The following is a 6,453-nucleotide window of genomic DNA, read 5'->3' on the forward strand; positions in this document are numbered from 1 at the left end:
TTATATATTTTTCTTTTTTTTTTATAACTTGAGCAAAAACTTAGAAACATAATATTTTTGGTGATCAAGACACTAACGGGCTCGTGTATGACTGGGTAATTGCTTTTCTGCCTATCATTCGGAGAGATGTATATGGAGACATGCACATTTCTTCAAAATGACTCTCCACAGTAAGTTTAGCAAATTTAATTTATATCACTTCAACTTTTACGCATAATGGAAAGCTACCATACAAATCAATGACTGTTCTACAGGCTTTTAAGCTTAATAACTTCACCCGTTAGGCACACAGAAACAATTTATCTATCACCTTCCAAAGGTTGGATCAATTTTCATTTGAAAATATTTTGAAGCTTCTAAAAAGCTGTTAACTGAATAATCATATCACTTCTCAGAAAGTTACAGAAGACACACATGTTAAGAACTTAGTCACCCCGGTCACTCTTTAGCTTTCAGGTAAATGGCTATCCCGTACGACCACAAGTGGTTAACAGTACCAAACACATATGAGAATATGTGTCCCTCCAACTTGGAGTTACCGACATAATTTTAAGTGAGAGAATTCAAAACATAAAACAGAACACATCAAAATCTCCCCAGATGCTTTCAGTCTTTAGATAAATGACTATCCTGTGAATCTACAAGTAGATCACCGGACCAAACATATACAAGTATATGTTCTTCAAACTTGAGCAACCGACATGATTTTAAGCGAAAATGAATTTTTTAATAAAAGACACACACACTCTTTTTGAATTTTTTTTAATTTTCTCAATAAAAACACACACACTCTTTTTGATTTTTTTTTATTTTCTCCCCCTAAATTTGTGCAAAATTTTGACCGAATGGAAAACTTTTATGTACAAATTTAACCTCAAAAAGACTCAATCGTCAAAACGTATCATTTAAAAATAATATATGAAGAAGTGTGATATTCAGCCAACTGATGTACTATCATTTCTCATGTACGTTCAAGTCATTTTCTCATTTTTGAGAAACAAATTACACTATACTTGAAAAACTATACGTGAACATATTTTTGTATTTTTTTATAAAAATTTAAAATTTTAAAATCTTTTTGACTGATCAATCTTTCATACCAAAGTGATATGGTTACCTTTTATCTTCAAGACATAATTTTCTCATTTGTGAGAATCTCCCCTAGGAATAAGCTTGTTTTGAGATTCTGCATCCTTGCGAGTTGAATGTCTAAAACAAACCTTTTAATATGCAATGTATTCCCTGATTTGTTCCTACACACTTAGAGAGCAGATTAAAAACGTTTGATCACCCTAAAATCCCATCTATGAAACAAGTAATCCATTTTATGGTTTAAAGATTTAAAAACAATGGATATTTGCCCTGTCATGTGCCTGGAACAACACATTTAATAAACAATGAATTTGTGGTTGTTCCTACATGCATAGCGGGATTAGTTGGACCTAAGAACCCAAGTCATAAATGTCTTGGGGTTCCCTTGAGCATCAACATATGTGACCTCTTTCCAACTCATATTTTTCCCATCTTTAACAGAATCATTTGTTAATACAGATTCTGTTTGCTGAGTTTTAAGTTTCCAAGTCTGTCGTGGTTTAGTGAAATTTGGTAGAACAGACTTTGGAATGGAGCAATTCGAATTCGAATTCTTAAAACTCTCAACACTCTTTGATTTCTAAAAACTTAATTTTCTTTTAACAATTTTTAAATCATTTGAGTGCAAACCTGTCATATTAACATTGAATCCTTGAGTATCTGTGACCCGTTGTACAGATACACGTGGTTTTCTAAAATAAGCATTTTGTTTAACCACTGGATTCGGTTGAAACCTATTACCTTTCACCTGAGGAGCTTGTCTATTAACAGGGCGGTAGTGACACTCCTTTGCCAAATGCCCACTATTCCCGTAGACGAAACACGCCTTCATCCTTCTTCTAATGTCAACGTAAGCACTAGCCTCATTTTGGAATTCCTTCTTATGAAAGGTTTTTCCATTCTTCTTGCCCCTTGGTGCAGCCTTCTGATTTTGCTTGTAATAGGGAACATATAGACGATGAACACAATTTCTGGCTATATGTCCAGGCGTGCCACAGTGATAACATGTTTGCTTCTTAATATAAAAAGCACACAATGATTTATCAACACATGGAGATCCAGAGGATCTATGAGGACGAGACTGTCCTTGTTGTGCTGATTTCTTATGTGCCTTCCCTTTGTTTCCACAACTCTGTGTATTATTATTAGTACAATTTTGTGTTGTGGTATCATCAGAGTTTGATGATACGTTAGAATGAGATTCATTTTCACTAGCCTGAACCCCTTTACTATCAGAGGCAACATCATTTACTATATCTGCACATGAAGTAGAAACATCAAAATTGTTCACACATTTTAAAACAGACTTTATTTCCTCTAGGGATCCTGATCCAACAATTTCAGATTGAACCTGTTTATCATACTTCATGTCTTTTACCTTTTCTTCCTGCTCTTTGGTAAGAGGAAGACTAGTATAGTTGTCATTGTATGGTGGGGGTACTTGACTATATCCTATACCCTCACATTCGTTTTCTTTCCACCATAATTGATTTTCAATCATTGAATTGACTACTTTACTGGAACAATCGAATTTTTTAAAGTCATGTTCAGCCTTTGCAAAATTTTCAGTTAGATTAAGAATTTCTAACTTGGAGGCTTCCAGTTTAGCAGTTAGTTCAGCGATTTCTTGTTTGGCATCTAGGTGGTGACAACTTTTTATACTGAAATCATATTTAAGCTTAGAGATGTCCTTTTTCTGTGCTTCTATCTTATCTAGAAAACCTTTTTCGTTTTTCTTAAGTTTGAAATTTTCAGATTTTATTATTTCCATATCTCTAGTTAGGTTATCGTAATGAAGCTTATACAATTCTATTTTTTCAACACAATTTAAAGAACATGGTTGAAAAATTACCTCAGATGAACTCTGAAATACTACTTGTGAGGGAGCAGATTGATTATGAGTAATTCCAAACATCTAGAAGGTTTGTGGAGGCGAACTCTGAATTTCCCACCAATTTTCTTTTGAAAAATGTTTTTGCCAAAATTCTCAAGAAAATGTCCCACTCAAAAGAAGTGTTTAGTAAAAATTTCATTTAAGATAAATTTTTTTCGATTTTCCCGCCAAAAATTCACCGAAAATCACCCGATAAAAAAAATGTTTTCGCCAAATTTTATAGAATGAAGTCTCGCTTATAAGGAGTATTCTGGAAAAAAAATTTTCAAGAAAAATTTTCCCACCAAAAAACTCTTTTTTTACTCCTCCTTGACCGAGAACTCCTTTGACCGAGAACTCGAAAGCTTGGCCGAGAACTCTAACCGAGAACAGTTTAAGTCAACAGAAAACAAATCAACCGAAAACACAGGGACCAAGAACACTACTTGACCGAAAACTGGCGTTGACCGAAAACCCACTATAACCGAGAACTAAGTAACTTAACCGAAAACCCCTGAATTTGACCGAGAACGATAAAAAATGGTAGAGAACTCTTGATTTTAGCCGAAAACTCTTGTTTGTAAGCCGAAAACGATCAAGTCTAGCCGAAAACTCTGAAAATCTGCCGAGAACACAACAAAAAACTTGTTTGACCAGTGATTTTGGTAACAATTAAATCCCTAATTTGGTGGGAATTAAATTGTTTCCAAAGATAAGATAATCTTTGACCAAACCAGTTTCTCTCTTCTTCTCCGTGACCTTCTCGCCGGAAAACTCACCAAAACCACCAAACAAAACGAGATCTTGAATATGTTGATATCAAATCGAGCCTTGAAAGGTTCAAAAGGCTCTGATACCAATTGTAAGTCCCGAATCTGGATCACTACAAGATGATATCAACCAAACACGATGTTAGTGCGGAATCCTAACACCATGGTGATTCAAGAACAATATAAATGAAGAACAAGATGAACACGATGTAATATGGTTTCAATGTATACGATTCTATTATCAATAAATCGTCTAATAAATAAACCAATTCACACAGAATCTTATGCTCTCTGGATGGTGGCTATGAAAGTCTTCAACAACCAGCCACTGAACTAGCAACCTAGAACCCTATACTGCATTCTATATATAGGGTACTCAATACACAAGCCCAACAAAGCCCAAAGCCCATAAAGATCTCGGTTTACATACATAGCCCAATACGAAACCCAACAAACATAGAACTAAGTACAAACCACCATATATGGACCCAACATTCTTGATTGATTATAGTTTTGTTGGTTGATTATGGCTTGATTGGTTATCGTTTGGTGGTCAATTCTTTATTTTGGGGGAAATTTTTAAAGAGGGACTAAAACTGAGCAATCACTTAACCACAAGGACTCATACTAATCATTAGAATGGGTAAACTCGTAATTCCACATTTTCTGGGACTCAAATTGTTCGATACTGAAACCATAGGGAGTCAACCAATTAAAAAAAAAATTCAGAGACTAATTGTGCCTCCGCCCTGAAACCACATGGACACAAACAATAATTTTCTCTAATTTATATCATATTATATATTTTTATAACAAGTTGAGTTCAAATACTTGGTATCAAATGGACTCCGATTGTACTCAAACTAACAACACCGTCTCGTTGAGCTCTATGATATCAGATTTTAGGTTTTCAATTTTCGATTTCTAGCTTGTAGATTTTAGAATTTTTGTTCAAATTATTGTGTATTTTTATATATCATTGTATACGTATATTGCTTTTGTCATTGTGTCTTTTCTTTCTCGACATTGAGTTATATTACTCAGTACCATGTTATAATCTATAATATATATATAAACGATAGCTCAAAAATCCTACGTGTCGTGATGTGGTCGCTCCCCCTTTTATGGAAGCCACCAATTTGCTTAATTTTTAAATTGAGGCTTCTCATGCATTTAACCATAATTCACGGGTATGGGTCTTACCAAACCCAGACAGTCCTTAAACGGGTTATAACATCTCATTAAATTAAAAATTAATCTTACCAAATATTTAATATGAAAATCCTATAAAATAGTGATATGCTAAAAATTAATATTTATTTATTTTTTTAAGATATGATTTATAATTAAGAAACAATTTTATATTAAAAAAAAGAAGCAGGTCATGGGTTTTACCAAACCCATATAACTTTTAAACCGGGTTATAATATCTAATTTATTTGTGAAACAATTTCATCATCAAATCCTAAGTATATAATTATTAACATCCTTATAATACATAAAATTAAAATCATATATATATATATATATATATATATATTATAAACGAGTAATATAAAATAACCCCGTAATTCGAACGAAACCTTTAATATCATACGTGTCACGCTGTGGTCACTCCCCAGCCCCTCTCAAGCCACCAGATTGCTTCATTTGCAAATGTAGTCTTTTTATGCGTTTGAATCGCTTTGACAGGATGGGGATTCTAATGAAACCCGGATAGCCATGGGTCATAACAACTCATCTTAACACGTTCCTCTTTCCTCTGCCTGCGAGACCTTGCTCACACCCACCTTATCGCTGGTGTGGATTGAAATAAGGAGAAGACTGAGCGAAGGTCATGTGGATTGGAAGTCTTTCTCTATCTTCACAATTTCAAAACCTTACCTTTCAATCAACGATTTCATGGTGCGGTTTCATCGCTTCAACAACACATTAATTGCGCACTAATTTTGAATCATTTTTTTTGCAGACGTCTTTTTCTTATTATGCTAATTTCAAATTGAATTCAATAAGTAAGTTGTATCATTGAGCCTAATCTATATCAATCAATATATATCAATCAATCATAGCCAGTGAAGTCCCACCAATAGCAAAGTTATAAGTAGGGCCCGGGGAGGGTGGGATGTAGGCACACCGTACCTCTATCCAAAGGGATAAAGATGTGGCTTCCAGAGAGACCCTCAGCTCCATATGTATGAGGCAATATAAGGAAATCAAAGTTCAACAGTAAATAATAATAATATATGGGAACAAAATACCATTATTGTGTGTTGACTAGAATAAGGTAAATAGACGCCCGAAAGTAATTAATTGGCTTTTGTTCTATATATAAGATCGGCCTTTGTTAACTATTAAAGATTCATAGTTCTTTATTAATTAGGTTTTTTCGTTAATTCTTTTAAGGTTTTATGATATATTATTATTATTATTATTATTATTATTATTATTATTATTATTATTATTATTATTATTGTATTCAATTTCAAAAGGTTATTTCTGTTAGTGTTCTAATTAGGGTTATTTTTCGTTATACCTTTGTTAGTTATTAAAGATCATTTGAGGTTTATGATCCCGATAACAAAATCATGGCTGGATAAGTTGTTGGAACTTTGCACCCTTCTAAATCATGTACATTTATTATTATTATTATTATTATTATTATTATTATTATTATTATTATTATTATTATTATTATTATTATTATTATTTTGTATATGA

This window comes from Bidens hawaiensis, unplaced genomic scaffold (genome assembly GCF_021521415.1).
Source record: "Bidens hawaiensis isolate Kalapana, Puna unplaced genomic scaffold, B.hawaiensis_p1.1 tig00005663_1, whole genome shotgun sequence".
Taxonomy (NCBI): domain Eukaryota; kingdom Viridiplantae; phylum Streptophyta; class Magnoliopsida; order Asterales; family Asteraceae; genus Bidens; species Bidens hawaiensis.